A 24,895-nucleotide genomic window follows, 5' to 3' on the forward strand; every position below is an offset into this window, starting at 1 on the left:
TACAGACTCACACACAGACACACACACAGATTCACACACACAGACAGATTCACACACAGACACACAAACAGATTGACACACACAGACACACACACAGACACACAGACACACACACACAGACACACACAGACACACACACACAGACACACACAGCCTGACACAGACACAGACACACACACAGACACACACACAAATTCACACAGACACACACACACAGAGACACACACACAGATTCACACAGACACACACACACAGACATACACAGATTCACACAGACACACACATATAGATTCACACACACAGACACACAGACACACACACACAGACACACAGATCCACACAGACACACACAGATTCACACACACACAGACACACACACAGACACAAACACAGATTCACACAGAGACACACACACAGACACACACAGATTCACACAGACACACATATTCACACACAGACACACAAACAGATTGACACACACAGTCTCACACAGACACACACACAGATTCACACAGACACACACACAGACACACACACAGACAACAACAACAACCGCCATTCGCCACTAAGTGGCGGTGACGTCACCACGACGCTTGTGCCAGGCTATGTGCACCCTGAGGCCACGTGAAGTGTCGAACGCCCGCTGGCAGGAGGTCACGGGGCAGACCCAGGTGCCACGGGTCGACTGACTGAGATGACTGGCTGATGCACCACCTGTGCCCCCTACTGTGCCAACCTGCTGTGCTTTAGCCACCCGGCGCTCCGCTCGCTGTTGTGAGCGTCGCTCCTCCGCCCTCCGTTGTTGTTGGAGGGCGACTGCCTCCAACTGCCCAGTAGCATCCTTCACGAGCCTCCTCCACAGAGGCCGATCTTGACACCGCTGGTACCAGTCATCGGCAAGTCCACTCAGCTCCACGTCCTCCTGTACCACATCACTCCATCTCTTCTCTAGCCCGTGCCGCGCCCGCTTAGCCCCCTCAATCCGGCCAAACAAAAGCTGTTTCGGCATGCGGTGGCTGGGCATGCGGGCTACATGACCCAGCCATCGCAGCCTTGCCTGCCGGAGGAGCTCACCGATGGGACCCTGCGCAGATCTTTCAAGGATTTGTGAGCTCCTCACACAATCCAGTCTGGTTAAACCCAGGATGGATCGTAGGCAGGTCAGCCTAAATGTTTCTAACCGGCGAAGATGTTCCATTAGGGGGGTCCACGTTTCGCAAGCGTAGAGAAGGGAGGGAATGACCGTGGCCGAGAAGACCTGAAGCTTAGTGCGGAACGATAGACCAGGTAGCTTCCACACAGCGTTACGCAACCGATGAAAAGATATTGCCGCTCGACTGATTCGGAGTGAGACCTCTGCTGTTAAACTGGAGCCAGTCATAAGCACACTGCCCAGGTATGGGAAACTCTCCACTCTCTCCACAACTGCCCCATCACCGATTGGGAGTTGTGGGGGTGGAGTGTCCGATGGTACAAAATACCCAGGCAGGTGCTTAGTTTTGGTGGGGCTGATGGTAAGGCCCCACCTCTTAGTGGCACGCTCCAGTCTCAGCAGCAGCGTCTCCAACTCCTCCTCTGACTGAGCAGCTATTACCAAGTCATCAGCATACATAACGTGGTTGAGCAATAGGGAGCCATCCCTTGACCGCACCCGGGCATCGATTAGCCTCCCATTATATCTGTACCATATGGAGATTCCCCCGGTACAGCTATTGAAGGCTTCACGAACCACGTGGTCAAAATAGATGTTAAATAATGTGGGAGCCAGAGGACATCCCTGTCGCACCCCAAGGTGTACAGGGAATGGCTCTGACTCCCGGCCACGTAGTTTTACCCGGGCCCGCTCACCATCATGAAGGTCCTTAATGATCGTGAGCAGAGGGTCAGGTACTCCAAAAGCACGAAGAACGACCCAGAGCCCAGGCCTACTGATGGTATCATAGGCCTTGACCAGGTCAATAAAGCAGAGATGTAGGTCTTGTTGGAATTCCCTACACCTCTGCTGTAGCAGATGGACAGAAAATATGGCATCTGTGCAGGACCGCCCTTTCCTGAAACCGCATTGGGGCTCCGCAAGCCTCTCCTCAGCGTGCCTGGCAAGGCGATGCTGAATAATCCTTGCCAGGACCTTTCCCGGCACACTGAGGAGTGAGATGCCCCTGTAGTTGTTATAGTCTGTGCGGTCCCCCTTCTTAAAAAGGGGGACCACCAGGGCATCCTTCCAATCCTGCGGAACCCGTCCAGTGGTCCAGACTGTTGTTATGATGTCATATAGGGCAGTCTGTGCACAAACGCCACCCTCCCTCAGCATTTCGCTTGGGAGATCATCTCTGCCCGCTGCCTTTCCTGGTCTCAGACTCCGGATCGCCTTCAATACTTCCTCAGCAGATGGCACCTCAGCCAGCCACTCACAGGGGGTGACTTCATCCAATATTTGAGGCACCGCAGCCTCAGCAGGGTCATCCTCACTTTGTGCCACGATGTTTTCCTGGCTGAGGGATTTTCCCTCCCCCAGGACCTCACAGAAATGCTCAGCAAATCTGCGAACCTGTTCCTGGGGGTCGGAAATTGGATCACCGTTTTTTCCCCTAATGATGGTAATAGGTGTGGCGCTGCAGGTTACTTTTTTGATGGAGTTAAATAGAGATTTGTGATCACGGGCCACTGAGGCAGACTCCATCTCCTCAGCAACCCGCGACCACCACCCATCCTTGCAGCGCCTCACGGCTCTCCGAACCTCCGAGCGAAGGCTGCGGTAAGCCTCCTCATTCTCTGACGTGGGATTCTGTAGCCGATGACAGTGGGCCTGTCGCTTTTTCTCAACCATCCTGAACAACTCCTCTGTCATATTCTTAGTTTTTTCGGTAAAGTCACGTTGAAGAGAAACAACAAAATAACAAAATATATATAAAACAATATTTTGTTATTTTGTTGTTTCTCTTCAACGTGACTTTACCGAAAAAACTAAGAATATGAATTACTGCAGTCACGAAAGCTTTAAATCAAAACTCCTCTGTCATCCAGGGTGTCTGGGGAGGTCTGGACCGCGTACCCTATGCAGCCATTGCAGCTGCATGAGTCACAGTCCTAAACCTCGCCCATTTACCCTCGACATCAGGAGGAGTTGGGGACGATGCCAATCCCAGCCGCAAGCGATGATGAAATTCTCGCTTGCAACTTTCATCAGATAACTGAGACCAGGCCACTTTAGGTTGGAATGGGGTCCTGGGTGTACACCCACCACTGGAGTGGAAGAATGGCAGGCGCATCTTACAGATGACTAGTCGATGGTCAGAGGGCAGATCAGCTCCACGGTAGGTCCTGGTGTCAAGGACATGGGCTCGCATTCGCTGGTCCGTCACTATGTAGTCCAGCAGATGTTCTTGCTTGGACCCGGCATGCATCCATGATGTTGTGTGGATGCGCCGATGCCGGAACAGCGTGTTGGTAATTACAAGCCCATGGGCTGCACAAAAATCTAGCAGCCTCCTACCGTTGTTATTGAGCTGATCTGGCCCATGCCCTCCAATCACTCCAGACCAGGTGCCAGTATCATGACCAACTCGGGCATTGAAGTCACCCAACATGATGACTCTATCCCGAGGGGTCACTATAGCCAGCACCTGTGACAGGAGGTCATAGAAGGCATCTGACTCATCGGCTTTGCCTGCATCCCTCCACGGATGTTCATCTTCGGTGGGGGCATAAGTAACCACGACCACCATTCCTCGCCTCCGGTTGATGGGAAGGCGAGCCCAAAGTAGCCTGGGGCTTACAGCTTCCCACACCTCACCGCCACGCTCCCACGCCCCCTTCATTCTTTTGTTCAAAAGAAGACCCACACCCTGTTGTTTGGCAGTCTGCTGCCCCGAGTAGAGGACTGTCCACCCCTCATGGTGGCAGGAGCCAGAGCCGGTCCACCGGACCTCCTGAATGCCGCATAGATCCAGGCGGTACCGGTCCAGCTCCCGACAGAGGAGTGGCAGCCTCTCCTCTGCAGTGAGCGTTCGAACATTCCACGTGGCCACCCGTAGTGGCTTTTCGTTGTTTCTGGAGTAGCCCCGAGGGTAGGTATTCAATCTCCTGGCTCCGCCAATTGGGGTTTGGCCAGGAGACGTCATAGACGCCTGGCCCCCCGGGGCCTCCGGCACAAGCTTAGTTGTTACATATTTCAGTTTAATTCGTGGTTTTGTGGTAATTAATTGAAGGTGGAGGGGTTACCAGCCCCTCGCACCCGTCCAGAGCCCCCGTTTAGCCCCTGTGGTGGACACATATGCCATGAGGGGTGGAGCCAATCAAAATTGGAACTCCCCCCACAGCGCTGTCCACGACAGAGTTGCCCGTCCGGCACCGCGAGGAGGTAGGGGGTTGTTTTGCCGGACTACACACAGACACACACACAGACACACACACAGATTCACACACACAGACACACACAGACACACACGGATTCACACAGACACACACACAGACACACACACAGACACACACACAGACACACACAGACACACAGACACACACACACAGACACACACACACGTGTGGTAGTAGTGGTAACGAGATGGTCTAAACCACGCTGCTGCCGGCAGTGCCTTCGCGTTCCAAAATAAACGTGGGCTGCAATTGAAATATCCGTGGCATCAATCTTGCGAATTCGCACCTGCCCCGGTCGCTTCAGCTTTCATTTCCCGTGCACAGACACGGCGGGGGGGGGGGCTCGAGCAGGGTGGAATTCCCCCTCTCTACCCCCCCTCTACCCCCCCTCTACTTCCCCCTCTACCCCCCTCTACCCCCCTCTACCCCCCCTCTACTCCCCCCTCTACTCCCCCTCTACCCCCCCTCTACCCCCCCGGCTACCCTCTCTCTGCACCCCCCCCCCTCTAGAACCACCTCTACCCCTCCCCCCTCTACCCCCACCTCTACCCCCATCTAGCTCCCCTTTACCCCCCCTACACTCTACCCCCCTCTCTACCTCCACTCTACCCCCCCCCTCTCTACCTCCGCCCCCACCCCCCACCCGTCCATTCATGAAGAGCAACCCCCGCCCCTGCCAGTCAGAGATCGACTCGGCCCCCACCACCGCCCCCACCGCCAGAGGAACGTGGAGTTTCCACCACCGCTGGCTTAGGGGACAGGGGGTGAGTGAGGTGGATAGGGGCTCGTCCAGCGGTTCTGAGCCCCCTGTGACTGTGTGAGCGCGGCAGATGCTTTGCTAATAGACACGACGGGGTTTATTTATACATCGCTGCATCTCACAGCACGTGGGAGGCGCATAGACACATATATAGAGAGCACGGGGGTGGTCCACATGTCTTGTGACCCCCCCCCTCACATTTCATTATTTAGAACTTATTATATTTTGTTAAGTTAGGTTTATTTAAAACAGATATGACAATGCAAAGGGGCAACACATATTTTTGGTTATTTCGGTGTGATGATGATTGCTTGTGTTGCAGTCGAAACGTCGTAAGAATTTTATTATTTTATATTTTTATTATTTTATTGCTTCCCTTCTACGTGGTGACTTTACCGAAAGAACCAAGAATATGAATCCCTGCAGTCACGAAAGCTTTAAATCGGGGGTAACACATGTTGATTAAATGGGGGCCTCCTCTAGGTAAATTCAGCCTTAAAGTAGTGCCTGTCCGCTGTTACAAACACCGTACGTTGAACTTCTTTCGTACCGTACGTAGCCAACCGTGCTAATCGGAGGTGCGGTGGAAGGACAGCAACAATCACAGCACCCAGTGAGGCCGTAGAAGCGCATCTTGCAAGCGCTCCGGGGAGACAAAGGCGGCCGGGCGGGGTTGTTAGCCACTGGCCCCCGTCAAATGTACCCCCCTCCCCCATCGATCTGTGCAAGGCTATACGGATCGCGGGGACCTTTTGCCTTTGTATCCGCGGGCGCGCGTGAAACCCACACACTGTGGACATCGAGCCGAGGATTAATTTCCACACGGGGCGTGAAGAGGCATTTGCAATGGTTTAAGAGGGCTGTTTGAAAGGCGAGCGAGGAGGGTGAGTCATTATTGTCGATTAGATTTGCAGATAGGTTTGGGCCATAAAATAATATAAAGAAATAATATCTAACATCACTTCCCATCACCCCCCCCCCCAACAGACCACCTCTTCCCCAAATTCGCCGCGGTGGCTAGGAGATGTTAACTACCTCGCACGGTGCACAGGAGGTCGTGGGTTCGATCCCGACCCTGACGCCTGCTGTATATTTGGAGTTTGCGTGTCTCTCTCCCCGTGGTGAGATGTTAACTACCTCGCCTGGTATACAGGAGGTCGTGGGTTCGATCCTAACCCTGACGCCTGCTGCTGTATATTTGGAATCTGCGTGTCTCTCTGTTTCTCTCCCCGTGGTCGCGTGAATATTTCTCCGGGTCCTGCGGTTTTCCCCTCCACGTTTAGAATCAACGTCACCACGCGTTTAGAGTGTTTAGCTACGTTACATTTTGCACGCGATAAGCCACTTCGTTGAGCTATCACGTGTGGCCAGGTCGCTTCTAAAAAAATTGCTGTATAGTTCATTGGGCCTTACCTGGTTAAATAAAAAAAATCGTTTATCTTTTTCTAATCATTTATAGTTCAATTTGAGGCTGAGTCGAACTAGGGGAGGCCCAGGACTGGTTCAGATCATCGTTACTGGTGCCGAACTTGGGTGGCCGAAGCACGGAAGTGCATCGACGAGAGACAAAATTAAATCTTGAATGTTTTATTTTTCCCTACTCTTTGCTTCTTTCGGTAAAGTCACGTAGGTATAAAATAAAAATAAAAAAAATTAACCACGGTTGTCTTCGTTCTCAGATCGTAAAATGCCACATTAAACATTTTATATTTATTATATATATAATGTGGCTTCTGGTAAAACCGTGGAAAGAAAAGCTGATCTCAAGCGTGCACACAAAGAGCCCTTCCATACAATCTGGCCCAGGAGCCAAGTGCCTCGACAAAAAACTTTCAACAATTTTTATTTATTTATTTATTTCACCAGCCCGAAGGGTCCAACTGAGCCTACATAGCTCTTCTTACTTACACGCTTTTATTTTATCACACGCTTTTATTTAACTCACTATATCTGTTGTTGCTGTTGTATCCTCAACCCACTTCCCAATGTGCTATCGACTGCAAACTTGGTAAACTTATGCCATACTGATGACAATTCTATATTATATCATAAAAAATATATAATAAAATATATATATTTGTAAACGTTATTTTGTATATGTTATGTTTCGGCTTGGGTCTAATTGTCCACGCTCAGCTGCCGTTGGCTGTAATATCACCACGGTCCCCTTACGTTACCGCAAGCTTCGGGGTCACTTCCTGGAGTCGTGGAGTTCTTCCATTACTAGCAGGATACATTTCATTCAAGCGTGTTTTTTTTATATAAAAAAACGTTGTTTTAAATATTACTTATTTACAGAAGCGACCTGGCCATCACGAATGACGGCTCGGCGTCGTGGCGTGGAAATGAACGGCGGCAGCCGAATACCCTAAACGAATACCCTAAACGAATACCCTAAACGAATACCCTAAAGGGCAACGCGGATTCTAAATGCGGAGGGGGGAAGCGGAGGGCCCCGTTGCGTGTTGCGTTACGCGTTGTGTCACGTGTTGCGTTACGCGTTGTGTCACGTGTTGTGTTACGCGTTGTGTCGCGTGTTGCGTTACGCGTTGTGTCACGTGTTGCGTTACGCGTTGTGTCGCGTGTTGCGTTACGCAACGCGTAACACAACACGTATGCCGATGATCTGGTGGTTGCTGTTCCTCAGAGGAGTTGATGGCGCTGCTGCTGAACCTGGAGGGTGCTACTACGATATGGGGCCTTACCATCAGGTTCTCCAAAAGTGAGCACTGCCTGTGTATTTTGTGTCATCAAACACTCCGCCCACTCATCTCCACATTGGTCCGGTAGTTGTGGAGTGAGTGGGGAGGTTTCCATACCTGGGTAGTGTGCGTATGACCAGCTCTGGTTTGACAGCATAGGTCTCACTGCGAATCAGTTGAGCGTCATTCTCTTTTCATTGGCTGCGTAACGCTGTGTGGAAGCTACCTGGTCTGTTACTCAACATGAAGCTTCGGGTCTTCTCGGCCACGGTCATGCTCTCCCTTCTCTATGCTTGGACCTCCCTAATGGAACATCTTCGCCAGTTAGAGACATTCAGACTGGCCTGCCTACGATCCCATCCTGGGTTTAACCAGGTTGGATTGTGTGAGGAGCTCACAAATCTTCGAAAGATCTGGAAACAGCCCCATCGGTGAGCTCGTCCGGCAGGCAAGGCTGCGTTGGCTGGGTCATGGAGACAACCACCGCATGCCTGAACAGTTTTTATTTGGCCGGATAGAGGGGGCTAAATGAGCACGGGCTAGACGAGAGATGGAGTGATGTGGTACGAGAGGATGTGGAGCTGAGTGGACTTGCCACTAACTGGTACCAGCGGTGTCAAGATCGACCTCTGTGGAGGGCAGAGGAGTGACGCTCACAACAATGAGCGGAGCGCTGGGCGGCTAAAACACAGCAAGTTGGTACAGTAAGGGTCACAGGTGGTGCATCGGCCATTCATCTCAGCCAGTCGACCCGTGGTACCTGGGTCTGTCCCATCACCTCCTGCCAGCGGGCGTTCGACATTTCACGTGGCCTTAAAAGTGCACGTAGCTTGGCACAAGCGCGGTGTTGACGTCACCACCAGTTAGTGGCCAATGGCGGTTGTTGTTGTTGCGTGTATGTATCTGAGAGTCTGTGTGAGTGTACACATGCATGTCACGGGAGTGGAGGCGCAGCGGTTAGGTAACTACGCTACGGCTCCGGCCACCCGAGTTCGATTCCGGCTCACAGCCAAACATCGTCGAAAATCTGAACCAGTTCTCGGCCTCCCCTAGATCACGGGGTCGGAAACCAAAATAACAAGACGGAGGCATTTATTTTTCGTTCGAATTCGGTCAATAACCACTCAACGTTGCGGTGCATCCTTAATAGATGACGTCTCGTCGACGACGCCATCCCCCTAGATCGACTGAACCTTCGCTGTCTGCACCTGGGTGTGGCAGCTAAACATCAGCACAGAGGAGACAAAGCCCTATACGGTGAGTGGGGAGGGAGGGAGGGGGGTATTTTTGGTTTCGTGAACATTGCAACCAGTGGGGAGACACAATGGTGCTGGGCGTGGTTTCTAACCACGGCACCCTCTTCACCACCCGCCCCGCTCACGCACAGTTGGCTACGTGCGGTGTGAAAGAAGTCCAACGTGTGGCACGTGCACACGTGGTGGGTGCTCCCTGACAGCACTTGCCCCGACGGTGTCGGTAAGGCTACATGGGGAGTGAGGATCCGTGCCTTTGTAGTGGAAGTGGCGCGTGGTGATTGATTCGTTTGGGAAGTGCTTAAGAGAGAATTTTAACGTCTGTTATTCTTTCCATTTGTACCCGGAAACTCCTGCGGAGAAGTGAGAGGGGAAAGGGAGGGAGAGGGGGGATCTTTCTGCACCTTTCCCAGGAGGGGGGGGAGGGCGGCGTGGGTAATTGGAGGAATGTGACCGCTTCAATGGGAAATAGGAGAGAGTGGGAGAGAGTGAGAGCGAGAGAGAGAACGAGAGAGAGTGAGACTTTTTGACTTTTAAACAACTTTTATGGCCGCCAGCAGCAATAGCACTGGAGGCGATTCCGATATGAAATACACGAAGTCACCAGCAACACAAATAACACAAAGTCACCAGCAACACAAATAACACAAACACGATACATCCACGCGCTGTGACGCTAAATGCACCGCGCACAACACGAAAGAAAAGTCACGTGGTGGTGGTTGTGGTGGTGGTCATCGCGCACGCCACGGTGACGAGCGAGCGCTTCAGAAGGTGAACACGTGGGGTGGTGCCGTCCACGCTAGTACAGAGAGGGGCTTGTCCGGCTCCCCAGCGTTCGAAGAAGACGTTCTGCACATCACCGACACGTGTGTGTGGTACGTGGCGTGCTCCAGCCGGAGCCGCGCCTTGAGCAGGCCCCTGAACACTGGAAGCAGCACAGAGCAGCCGTCAGTGTCACCTTGCAGCGTCTTTTTACCTCGTTCTGTAACACCGCCAACTTCGCCTGAGCACAGGCGAAGTTGGCGAGGTCATGGCGCTTGTTAGCCAGGTAAGGCACCACCCCATATACGAAGCTGCTTTTGTAGAAGGGCACCCCCAGTTTCCTGAAGATGTCCCCCAAAAGGCGGAACATTGAGTTTGAGCCGCTGGCAGCGTAAGTACTGGTGGGGCCAGATCCTCCCTGGCACCGCAGGAAATGCACAAGTCTGAAAAAGCAAGAAAGAGAGAGTAAATATTTCCTTTTAAAGGGGGGGGGGAGGTTACATTAACCAAAACATAAAAAAGCAAAAACAACGAAATGATGAAGCAAAGTGCCGACTACACCGAGCATCTTCTTGTTTCCTCTGATCGTAAAAAAGAGAGTGAAAGAGAGAGTGAGAGAGAGAGTGATAGATAGAGAGTGAGAATTACTTACACCCCCCGCTTTACCGTGGATCCGTGAGCGAATCAGAGGCTGATTGCTCGCCCGGTCGGATTTCGGGCGGTTCTTTGTATAAAATAAAATAGGCGAGCGGGTAATGAGCCCTGGCAACGTGGGAGGCGTGCAGACTGACAAGCGAGGGGGTGGAGACCCATAGACTTACATAGAGACCCATAGACTTACTTAGAGACCAAAAGACTTACATAGAGACCCATAGACTTACATAGAGACCCAACGACTTACATAGAGACCCATAAACTTACATAGAGACCCATAAACTTACATAGAGACCCATAGACTGATATAGAGACCCATGGACTTACATAGAGACCCATAGACTTACATAGAGACCCACAGACTTACATAGAGACCCAACGACTTACATAGAGACCCATAAACTTACATAGAGACCCATAGACTGATATAGAGACCCATGGACTTACATAGAGACCCATAGACTTACATAGAGACCCACAGACTTACATAGAGACCCAACGACTTACATAGAGACCCATAAACTTACATAGAGACCCATAGACTGATATAGAGACCCATGGACTTACATAGAGACCCATAGACTTACATAGAGACCCATAGACTTACATAGAGACCCATAGACTAACATAGAGACCCAACGGCTTAAATAGAGACCCATAAACTTACATAGAGACCCATAGACTGATATAGAGACCCATGGACTTACATAGAGACCCATAGACTTACATAGAGACCCATAGACTTACATAGAGACCCATAGACTGATATCGAGACCCATATACTTACATAGAGACCCATAGACTTACATAGAGACCCATATACTTACATAGAGACCCATAGACTTACATAGAGACCCAAAGACTTACATAGAGTTCCATAGACTTACATAGAGACCCAAAGACTTACATAGAGACCCATAGACTTACATAGAGACCCATAGACTTACATAGAGACCCATAGACTGATATATAGACCCATAGACTTACATAGAGACCCATAGAATTGCACAGAGACCCATAGACTTACATAGAGACCCATAGACTTACATAGAGACGCATAGACTTACACAGAGACCCAACGACTTACATAGAGACCCAAAGACTTACATAGAGACCCAAAGACTTACATAGAGACCCATAGACTTACATAGAGACCCATAGACTTACATAGAGACCCAGAGACTTACACAGAGACCCATAGACTTACATAGAGACCCATATACTCACATAGAGACCCATAAAATTACATAGAGACCCATAGACTTACATAGAGATCCATAGACTTACATAGAGACCCATAGACTTACATAGAGACCCATAGACTTACATAGAGACCCATAGACTTACTTAGAGACCCATAAACTTACATAGAGACCCATAGACTTACATAGAGACCCATAGACTTACATAGAGACCCATAGACTTACTTAGAGACCCATAAACTTACATAGAGACCCATAGACTGATATAGAGACCCATGGACTTACATAGAGACCCATAGACTTACATAGAGACCCATAGACTTACATAGAGACCCATAGACTGATATCGAGACCCATATACTTACATAGAGACCCATAGACTTACATAGAGACCCATATACTTACATAGAGACCCATAGACTTACATAGAGACCCAAAGACTTACATAGAGTTCCATAGACTTACATAGAGACCCAAAGACTTACATAGAGACCCATAGACTTACATAGAGACCCATAGACTTACATAGAGACCCATAGACTGATATATAGACCCATAGACTTACATAGAGACCCATAGAATTGCACAGAGACCCATAGACTTACATAGAGACCCATAGACTTACATAGAGACCCATAGACTTACACAGAGACCCAACGACTTACATAGAGACCCAAAGACTTACATAGAGACCCAAAGACTTACATAGAGACCCATAGACTTACATAGAGACCCATAGACTTACATAGAGACCCAGAGACTTACACAGAGACCCATAGACTTACATAGAGACCCATATACTCACATAGAGACCCATAAAATTACATAGAGACCCATAGACTTACATAGAGATCCATAGACTTACATAGAGACCCATAGACTTACATAGAGACCCATAGACTTACATAGAGACCCATAGACTTACTTAGAGACCCATAAACTTACATAGAGACCCATAGACTTACATAGAGACCCATAGACTGATATATAGACCCATAGACTTACATAGAGACCCATGGACTTACATAGAGACCCATAGACTTACATAGAGACCCATAGACTTACATAGAGACCCAAAGACTTACATAGAGACCCATAAACTTACATAGAGACCCATAGACTGATATAGAGACCCATGGACTTACATAGAGACCCATAGACTTACATAGAGACCCATAGACTTACATAGAGACCCAGAGACTTACACAGAGACCCATAGACTTACATAGAGACCCATATACTCACATAGAGACCCATAAAATTACATAGAGACCCATAGACTTACATAGAGATCCATAGACTTACATAGAGACCCATAGACTTACATAGAGACCCATAGACTTACATAGAGACCCATAGACTTACTTAGAGACCCATAAACTTACATAGAGACCCATAGACTTACATAGAGACCCATAGACTTACATTGAGACCCATAGACTTACATAGAGACCCATGGACTTACATAGAGACCCATAGACTTACATAGAGACCCATAGACTTACATAGAGACCCAAAGACTTACATAGAGACCCATAAACTTACATAGAGACCCATAGACTGATATAGAGACCCATGGACTTACATAGAGACCCATAGACTTACATAGAGACCCATAGACTTACATAGAGACCCGAAGACTTACATAGAGACCCATAAACTTACATAGAGACCCATAGACTGATATAGAGACCCATAGACTTACATAGAGACCCATAGACTTACATAGAGACCCATAGACTTACATAGAGACCCATAGACTTACATAGAGACCCATAGACTTACATAGAGACCCAACGACTTACATAGAGACCCATGGACTTACATAGAGACCCATGGACTTACATAGAGACCCATAGACTTACATAGAGACCCATAGACTTACATAGAGACCCAAAGACTTACATAAAGACCCATAAACTTACTTAGAGACCCATAGACTGATATAGAGACCCATGGACTTACATAGAGACCCATAGACTTACATAGAGACCCATAGACTTACATAGAGACCCAAAGACTTATATAGAGACCCATAAACTTACATAGAGACCCATAGACTGATATACAGACCCATAGACTTACATAGAGACCCATAGACTTACATAGAGACCCATAGACTTACATAGAGACCCAAAGACTTACATAGAGACCCATAAACTTACATAGAGACCCATAGACTGATATACAGACCCATAGACTTACATAGAGACCCATAGACTTACATAGAGACCCATAGACTTACATAGAGACCCAAAGACTTACATAGAGACCCATAGACTTACATAGAGACCCACAGACTCATATAGAGACCCATAGACTTACATGCACATTTACAATATGCTGTATATTACTTATGATATTTAATCATGCCGAAACACATTTCATGACACTGACAGTGTGTGCATTTAAATACAGCACAATATTGTGTTCCGACTTACGAACCGTTCCACTCACGAACGGGTCTCAGGAACCGACCCAAACTAAAACTACTCCAGCTATTTTTTATTTACACGCTTTCTATTAACTCACTCTGTCTGTTGTATCCTCAAATCTTGTAACTCAATTTTAACCCACTTCCCAATGTGGTATCGACTGAAAACTTGGTATACTTATGTCATACTGATGACAATGCTATATTATATCATAAGAAATAGAAAATACATATTTTTTTAACAATCGTTTTTATATGTTATGTTTCGGCTTGGGTCTAATTGTCCACGCTCAACTGACGTTGGCTGTAAATCACCACGGCCCCCCTTACGTTGTGGCAAGCTTAGAGGCCACTTCCTGGAGTCGTGGAGTTCTTCCATTACTAGTACGGTACATTTCATTAAAGCGTGTTTAATAAAGTAGTTTTCAATATTACTTATTTTTAACCAGGAAAAGCCCACTGAGCTATGTAACTCTTTTTCAGAAATGGCCTGGCCACAAATGATAGCTCAACGAAGTGGCTTGTCATCATCATCATCACGTGAAAATGTAGAGCAGCCTAAATACTCTAAACGCATTTTGATTTTACATGTGAAGGGGAAAGACCGGAGGACCCAGAGAAAAATCTATACGATCACGGGGAGAGAGAGAGACACGCAAACTCCAATATACAGCAGGCGTCAGGGTCGGGATTGAACTCACGACCTCCTGTACACCAGGTGAGGTAGTCAACATCTCACCACAGCGAGAGAGAGACACACAATCTCCAAATACACAGCGGGCGTCAGGGTCGGGATCGAACCCACGACCTCCTGTACACCAGGCGAGGTAGTTAACATCTCACCACGGAGAGAGAGAGAGACACACGCAAACTCCAATATACAGCGGGCGTCAGGGTCGGAATTGAACCCACGACCTCCTGTACACCAGGCGAGGTAGTTAACATCTCACCATGGAGAGAGAGAGAGAGACACACGCAAACTCCAATATACAGCGGGCGTCAGGGTCGGAATTGAACCCACGACCTCCTGTACACCAGGTGGCCGTGGGTTCGATCGTGTACACAAATCTACATTTGTATATCTTGAAACAAATCACGCACACACAGCATTCTGCTATTGGTTGGAAACTATTTCAGAAATGTCCACGCGGCCCCATGGTTCTCGGCGCCACTTAGCCGAAACTTCTCGAAACAAAGACGCAGCGCGAGTCTTTGTTTATTCGCCGGGAGGAAGCACGTGGAGTAAATATTTACCGGGGTAAAAACCTCACCAGAGGGCGGAGCCATATGGGAAGAATACTCTCATCTTCACGAGTATTATTAATACTATTACTACTATTATTACTGTTATTATTATAATTACTGTGATTTATATTTTTGTTACTATTATTAGTAGAATTATTACTCTGATTACTATTCTCATTATTATGACGACTACTACTTCACTAGAATAATGTGTTTACAACCACGCCCCCCCCCCACTCAACCAGCCCGTATACAACACGAACACACAACACGTATACACAACAAGTACACACAACACACACACACCACGTACACACAACACACACACAACTCACACAACACGTACACACAACACGTACACACACACACAACACACACAACACACACAACACGTACACACAACACGTACACACAACACGTACACACAACCCACACAACACGTACACACACAACACATACACACAACACGTACACACAACACGTACACAGAAAGTAAACACAACACGTACACACAACACGTATACACAACACACACACCACGTACACACAACACGTACACAACACGTACACACAACCCACACAACACGTACACACAACACACACAACACCCAACACACACACCACGTACACACAACACGTACACACAACACACACAACACCCAACACACACACCACATACACACAACACGTACACGCAACACACACAACACCCAACACAAACACCACGTACACACAACACGTACACACACACACCACACACACCACGTACACACAACGCACACACAACACGTGCACACAACACGTACACACAACACGTACACACACACACCACACACACCACACACACACAACACACACACACCACGCACACAACAACACAACACACAACACACACACCACGTACACACAACACACAACACACACACACCACGTACACACAACACACACACCACGTACACACAACACGAACACACAACACGTACACACAACACACACACCACACACACCACGTACACACAACACACACACAACACACAACACGTACACACAACACGTACACACACACACACAACACGTACACACAACACACACACAACCCACACACACAACACACACACACAACACACACACAACCCACACACACAACACACACACACAACACGTACACACACAACACACAACACGTACACACAACACACACACAACATACAACAACACGTACACACAACAACACGTACACAACACACAACAACACGAACACACACACACCACGTACACACACACAACCCACACACACAACACACACACAACACGTACACACAACACACACAACACACACACACAACACACACACCACACACCACGTACACACAACACACACACAACACACACACCACGTACACACACACAACACACACACAACACACACAACACGTACACACAACACACACACACACAACACACACAACACACACACAACACACACAACACACACACAACTCACACACACAACACACACAACACACAACAACACTTACACACAACACGTACACACAACACACACAACACCCAACACACACACCACATACACACAACACGTACACGCAACACACACAACACCCAACACAAACACCACGTACACACAACACGTACACACACACACCACACACACCACGTACACACAACGCACACACAACACGTGCACACAACACGTACACACAACACGTACACACACACACCACACACACCACACACACACAACACACACACACCACGCACACAACAACACAACACACAACACACACACCACGTACACACAACACACAACACACACACACACCACGTACACACAACACACACACCACGTACACACAACACGAACACACAACACGTACACACAACACACACACCACACACACCACGTACACACAACACACAACACGTACACACAACACGTACACACAACACACACACACAACACGTACACACAACACACACACAACCCACACACACAACACACACACACAACACACACACAACCCACACACACAACACACACACACAACACGTACACACACAACACACAACACGTACACACAACACACACACAACATACAACAACACGTACACACAACAACACGTACACAACACACAACAACACGAACACACACACACCACGTACACACACACAACCCACACACACAACACACACACACACAACACGTACACACAACACACACAACACACACACACAACACACACACCACACACACCACGTACACACAACACACACACAACACACACACCACGTACACACACACAACACACACACAACACACACAACACGTACACACAACACACACACACACAACACACACAACACACACACAACACACACAACACACACACAACTCACACACACAACACACACAACACACAACAACACTTACACACAACACGTACACACAACAACAACAACAACCGCAGCCGCGGTTCTCAGCTTAGCGGCGGTGTTGTCAGGGCGAGGTCAGTGGGGTCCACGACCTGGGGGGGGTCCACGACCTGGGGGGGGTCCACGACCTGGGGGGGGTCCACGACCTGGGGGGAGTCCACGACCTGTGAGGGGGGTCCACGACCTGGGGGGGGGGTCTACGACCTGGGGGGGGTCCACGACCTGGGGGGGGTCCACGACCTGGGGGGGGTCCACGACCTGGGGGGGGGGTCTACGACCTGGGGGGGGTCCACGACCTGTGGGGGTCCACGACCTGTGGGGGTCCACGACCTGGGGGGGGGGGGGGGTCCACGACCTGGGGGGGCTCCACGACCCGCGGCTCTTTGAGCAACTCTCTTGGTGACGTCATTCTTGAAGGAGCCACCACAACCACAATGCATTGCGGCATCTCTTGTACTATCGAGTTGTTGTTGTTGTTGTTGTTTGTTTACCGAATTCAACCAAAAGCGCCTTTTCTTGGTCGTGTTGCTTGCCGGAGTCCCTGGAGCCGCTTCCAGGCGCGCTGCTGCGGCCGTCTGGAACGCTCTGCCCTTACGACGTTAGGAAGAAAAGACACAACGATCGGGGCTTTGAGGCACTTTTAAATCTAGGTCGAAAAATCTGTTCTCTTTTTGACTGCTCTTTGCCCTTTAGTTTGGTCCCCCCCCCCACCCGCCTCCGATCAGCACGGCTGGCTACGTACGGTGCGAAAGAAGTTCAACACGCGTGTAGTGACTGAGCCGGAGACATCGAGAGGCAACTCGAATAGGGTGAGGACACCTCACAGGCTGCCTGGACCTACAACGCCGACGAGCTGAAGACGGTCACAAGGGCTCCCAGCAGCACGACGGGTTCCACTCCCAACCAACAGCCCCCAACATTCGCTCTGGAGGAGGGGAGGGTCCCCTTTTATCCATGTAAGTCTATGGGTCTCTATGTAAGTCTATGGGTCTCTATGTAAGTCTATGGGTCTCTATGTAAGTCTATGGGTCTCTATGTAAGTATATGGGTCTCTATGTAAGTCTATGGCTCTCTATGTAAGTCCATGAATCTCTATGTAAGTCTATGGCTATCTATGTAAGTCTATCGATCCCTATGTAAGTCTATGGGTCTCTGTGTAGGTCCATGGATCTCTATGTAAGACCATGGATCTCTATGTAAGACCATGGGTCTCTATGCAAGTCAATGGACCTCTATGTAAGTCTATGGGTCAGTATGTAAGTCCATGGATCTCTATGTAAGTCTACGGGTCTCTATGTAAGTCTATGGGTCTCTATGTAAGTCCACGGATCTCTATGTAAGTCCATGGAACTAACTAAAAGGTTGCCGGCCTTCACCACACTGTCTCATCTGTCCCACCTTGCCACGCGTTCCTTTCTCTCCGGCTCGTGACCTGCTGCAGGACAGGGCTACTGCACCTGCCGATCCCCCTCCCCACAGGCGCCACGTGCCACAGTGGCGCATTCCCTGCCCCTAAACCGGCACAGATGCTCGCTGCGAACAGGGGGAGAGGTCACGGGTCAGGCCCAGGTGCCGTGGGTTTATTACCTGAGATGACTCTCGCCAGATGCATGCACCTGCGCTGCCCACGGGTGCCAATTCGTCTGCCATTTATCCGCCCTGGAACTTCGCTAATGTTGTTGTTGTTTGTTGTTGTTTGTTGTGAGCGTCGCATCCACCGCCCTTTCGTTATTGCCGTCAGGGCGACTTGCACCTCATCCTCACGAGTCGCCACCTCCTCCTCCCTCCTCCTCTCTGCTGCATCCTCCTCCACAGAGGCCGATCTTGACGCCGCACGGCAGGCGGGCACGGCAGGGCCACTCGGGCAGGGCGCCCAAGCAAATGCCGCGCCGGGCGTTGACTTCCACAAGGGGTCTCTCACGGCCAGCGGCGCCTCCCTCCCCCCCTTCCTCCCCCCCCCCCGGACCCCGGGCTACGGATTGAGGCTGAGTGGGATTGGACATCGGGGTCAGGGGTCGTTTCCTGCACCAGGGTGCGTGCCAACCACGCGACCACCGCTAATGCCACGGACTTACACAGAGACCCATAGACGTGCATAGAGACCCACAGACTTAAACAGAGACCCACAGACTTACAAAATGCAAAGATTGCCTTGGAAGCTAACCCCCCCCTCCCCGCCCCCCTTTTCCTGAAGACGACCGCTTGTGTCGCGATCGAAACGTCGTAGTTTATTGTTATTTTTTGTCATTTTCTTGGAACCTATCCACGTGACTTTACCGAAAGACCCGAAGAATACGAATCCCTGCAGTCACGAAAGCCTTAAGTCAAGATTTTAGTCCGTTCGAAGGCTATCCGGGGGATCTTTGTCTTTGCGAGCGTACGCTGCGAAAGCTCGCTTCTCACACGAGGTGAGTCATTGAATCATCGTTGTGGGTTGTTTTTTTAAAGTAAGATCAACAACAATTCTGAAGCCTGCGACTGAGATCCACGCGAGAGAGACGTGAAAGTGAGAGCTGCCCTAGACATTATTTTAAAAAAAACATCTTCGAAACGCTATGCGCCATCTATTAACTTTAATGAATTAATTTAAATAAACATAAGCGTGGTCTCACGCTTAAATCCTAAAGCTATGGGGGTTTTTTTTCCCCCCCAAACATCTGAAAGCAGACGCTTGGTCCGCTCTCGAGTTATGTATTTTCATCCCCGCTAACTTTTCTTCTGAATGTCAGAGGAGCACTCGGCTCTCGAGTGACGATGTCTGCTCACGTGAGTTTGATGTCATCCCCCCCCACCTCCCCGCACCTCCGATTAGCACGGTCGGCTACGTATGGTGCGAAAGAAGTTCAACACACACACGCGCGTTTGTAACAGCACAGGCACTACTTTAAGGCTGAATTTACCTAGAGGAGGCCCCCATTTAATCAACATGTGTTACCCCCGATTTGAAGCTTTCGTGACTGCAGGGATTCATATTCTTGGTTCTTTCGGTAAAGTCACCACGTAGAAGGGAAACAATAAAATAATAAAAATATAAAACAATACAATTCTCACGACGTTTCGACTGCAACACAAGCAATCATCATCACACCGAAAGAACCAAGAATATGTGTTGCCCATTTGCATTGTCATATCTGTTTTAAATAAAGCTAACTTAACGAAATATATTAAATTTTGATTTAAATTTTGATTTAAAGCTTTCGTGACTGCAGTAATTCATATTCTTAGTTTTTTCGGTAAAGTCACGTTGAAGAGAAACAACAAAATAACAAAATATATATAAAACAATAAAAAATTCTCACGACGTTTCGACCATAACTCAAACGGTCATCTCTTCAACGTGACTTTACCGAAAAAACTAAGAATATGAAATATATTAAGTTCTAAATAATGAAATGTGGGGGGGGGGGGGGGGGTCACAAGACATGTGGACCACCCCCGTGCTCTCTATATATGTGTCTATGCGCCTCCCACGTGCTGTGAGATGCAGCGATGTATAAATAAACCCCGTCGTGTCTATTAGCAAAGCATCTGCCGCGCTCACACAATCACAGGGGGCTCAGAACCGCTGGACGAGCCCCTATCCACCTCACTCACCCCCTGTCCCCCAAGCCAGCGGTGGTGGAAACTCCACGTTCCTCTGGCGGTGGGGGCGGTGGTGGGGGCCGAGCCTATCTCTGACTGGCGGGGCGGGGGATTGCTCTTCAACGTACTCTGTGTTGTATTTGCATTATATTTCTAAGTTTACTCGGTTTGATTTATCTTTCATTTGTAACCTGATGATGATTGCTTTGCGTTGCGATCGAAGCGTCGTATGCTATTATTAAACGCATTTTCCTTTCTACGTGACTTTACCGGAAGAAGCCGACAGAGTGATTCCTGCAGTCACGAAAGCTCCAAATCAAGTTCGTACTCACATTGATGAATCGGAATAGGCGTTATCCTTTCTAGCATTAAAACAGGTGTTAAGATTTTGATTTCAAGCTTTCGTGACTGCAGGTGTTAAGATGTTAAGATGTTCAAACATTAAATAAAAAAACCTTTTGCAAGGCACCACGTCTACATTAACCGCACATACTTGTGGCAAAACATGCAAACAAACACGCTCTGATGATTATAATAAAAGCATTGTCTGATTGGCCTACAGCAGACAGCCTTCTCTACGAGTGTTAGACCAAAGAACGCATTTTGGCTGGTCAACGAAATCTATACCTGGACTCACTCACCCACCCATCATCTCACTCGATCACTTCACCACTCACTCACCCACCCACCATCTCACTCATCCACTCGCTCACTGACGCATTCACCCACTCACCATTGCAATTGAAGACTCATTCTTGTCTCTCTTGAGTTCTCTCTTGGGCCGCCACGGTGGCTATGAGATGTTAACTACCTCGCCTGATATGCAGGAGGCCGTGGGTTCGATCCCGATCCCGTCTCTCTCCTGCTCCTCCGGGTTTTCCCTCCTCCACGTTTAGAATCAACATCACGCGTTCAGAGTATATGGCTACCGCTAGAAATGGCCACATGATGATAATGATGATAAGCCACGTCGTTGAGCTATCCTTTGTGGCCAGGTCGCTTCTGAAAAAAGAGCTAAATAGATCAGTGGGCTTTACCTGGTAAAAAGTTTACAGTTTTAAAATCTGCCAATGGTGTAAGATTATTACAATCCCTTCCCCCAGCCCCCTGGCAAGTTTATAGTTTCTCGCCTGGCTAAACAAAGTACAACTTGACCGGAAACTCAGACTTTAAAATGTTTTAAAATGTTTTAAAGTCTGAGTTTCACGGAGGGACGTGTTTAAGTCTGCTTCTCCTACAACGCCGCGTGTTGTTTTCATAACGCGATTTGTCCACAACGGGATGATGAATGCAATAGCGAACACAGTTTTTGTTTTACATTTATAACGCGGATGCGAATTTGATACAAGGCGTCGCGGCGCGAGTAGGAACAAGCGGTCGTACGGCTGCCTCGGCGTAGCAGTTTTCAGTTTTCTGTTTCATGTATTCGGCATAAATAACCCTGTGAGCCATGCGGCTCTTGACTCGGGTGCAACCGCAGCAAAACAAAAACGTGAACAGGAAACATCTAAAAGTGACTGCACGCAACAGAAGCACCACACAAGGCGGTGGGATGCTGCTGGATCCTTCTAGAAGCTACCCAACGCGCCCTCAGCCTTTGTTCGGCCTGCGTACGCATCTCACGGTGTTATCGCGGACTGCGCTTTACCCCGACGTTATTGACGCGTAGGCTTTCGCGACCAATATCATCCGTAAGAGAGTCTTTTTTTGGGGTTAGATCGTGTAAATATATAAATGTGTCGTTAAAACCCGCCACCACCCGACACAGCCAACTAGTAAGGGTTGTCACGTAAACAGAACGTGGCCAATTCGTCACTAGTACAACACCAGTGTATGGTGTAGTAGTGTATAGTGTAGTGTATAGTAGTGTATAGTTTAGTGTATAGTAGTGTATAGTAGTGTATAGTGTAGTGTATAGTAGTGTATAGTGTATAGTATAGTGTATAGTAGTGTATAGTGTAGTGTATAGTATAGTGTATAGTAGTGTATAGTAGTGTATAGTTTATAGTAGTGTATAGTGTAGTGTATAGTAGTGTATAGTATAGTGTATAGTGTAGTGTATAGTAGTGTATAGTGTAGTGTATAGTAGTGTATAGTGTAGTGTATAGTAGTGTATAGTGTAGTGTATAGTGTAGTGTATAGTGTATAGTAGTGTATAGTAGTGTATAGTGTAGTGTATAGTGTAGTGTATAGTGTAGTGTATAGTGTAGTGTATGGTAGTGTATAGTGTAGTGTATAGTAGTGTATAGTAGTGTTTAGTGTAGTGTATAGTAGTGTTTAGTGTAGTGTATAGTAGTGTATAGTAGTGTATAGTGTAGTGTATAGTAGTGTATAGTGTAGTGTGTAGTGGTGTATAGTAGTGTATAGTGTAGTGTATAGTGTAGTATACTAGTACAGCACCACACCGGTTGTGTGTTGGAGAGCCAAGCCACAACATTTACAATCTGAGTACTGTGACGTTTCGCCAGCAATTCTCCACAAATCTGGCTCTGTTATGGGCCCTACATTATTGTTGATTGTAACGAGATTGTTTTAAATACCATACCTGCTACGACTGCTGCGTGGTACGAGGACAACAACAGCAGCAGACGACAACAACAACAACAACAGCAGACAACAACAACAACATCAGCAGACGACAACAACAACAACAACAGCAGACGACAACAACAGCAGCAGCAGACTGCGCAGTCTGCCCAACATCCCATCGCAGGACCATCCGTGGAGCGGGCCACGAGGCTGGGATTGGGTTCGGCTCGGTTCATCTTTATCATGGTTATGGAATGTACAATTTACGAATTAACATAAACAAAGCTTAGGGCGTTTCCTTTGCCGCGTGGCGACTACCACCGGGGAAGGATGTGACACGGGCATTCGTGACGTGGGGGAGAAAAAAAAACAGGCGATTGTTTGAAGGTTATATTTAGATAAAAACGACAAATTGATTCACGTTCCTCTTCGCTCGACGGCGGGGTTCGCTAACACTAAAGGGCGCTTCAAAACAATGTTAACAGCCACACGGGACTATCGTTTTTGAATGGTAAAAAGAACGGGTAACAATAATAATAATACACCGTGGCGTGGCGACAAATGTAATGTTAATAGCTTAACAAACAATGCCAAAGAGATTTAAAGCTTTCGTGACTGCAAGGATTCATCTTCTTTGGTTCTTTCGGTAAAGTCACGTAGAATGAGAATAAAATAATAAATTGATAAAATAAAATAACACAATAATATTCTCACGACGTTTCGGCCACAACACAAGCGGTCCTCCAGACAGTCTCGTCCCCTTCACCTGACGAAGGCCGCTTGTGTTGTGGCCGAAACGTCGTGAGAATATTATTGTGTTATTTTATTTTATCAATTTATTATTTTATTCTCATTCTACGTGACTTTACCGAAAGAACCAAAGAAGAATGCCAAAGAGCCTTCCACTTGTTCGCCGGCGTTGTCAACGCGTGCCTGTAATCGA

General features: G+C 48.3%; 1 long non-coding RNA gene across 1 annotated transcript; it reads left to right on the top strand.

Annotated features, from left to right (window-relative positions):
• The first annotated feature begins 5,098 nt into the window (after positions 1 to 5,098).
• LOC142905978 (uncharacterized) lies at positions 5,099 to 20,370 on the top strand. Its single transcript, XR_012930006.1, has 4 exons — positions 5,099 to 7,856; positions 8,987 to 9,093; positions 18,535 to 18,797; positions 19,657 to 20,370. It is a non-coding gene; the product is annotated as an uncharacterized LOC142905978 (long non-coding RNA).
• Positions 20,371 to 24,895: the final 4,525 nt, after the last annotated feature.

This window comes from Petromyzon marinus, chromosome 60, assembly GCF_048934315.1.
Source record: "Petromyzon marinus isolate PM22_M1 ecotype Great Lakes invasive population chromosome 60, UKy_Petmar_22M1.pri1.0, whole genome shotgun sequence".
In the NCBI taxonomy this organism is placed as follows: Eukaryota; Metazoa; Chordata; class Hyperoartia; order Petromyzontiformes; family Petromyzontidae; genus Petromyzon; species Petromyzon marinus.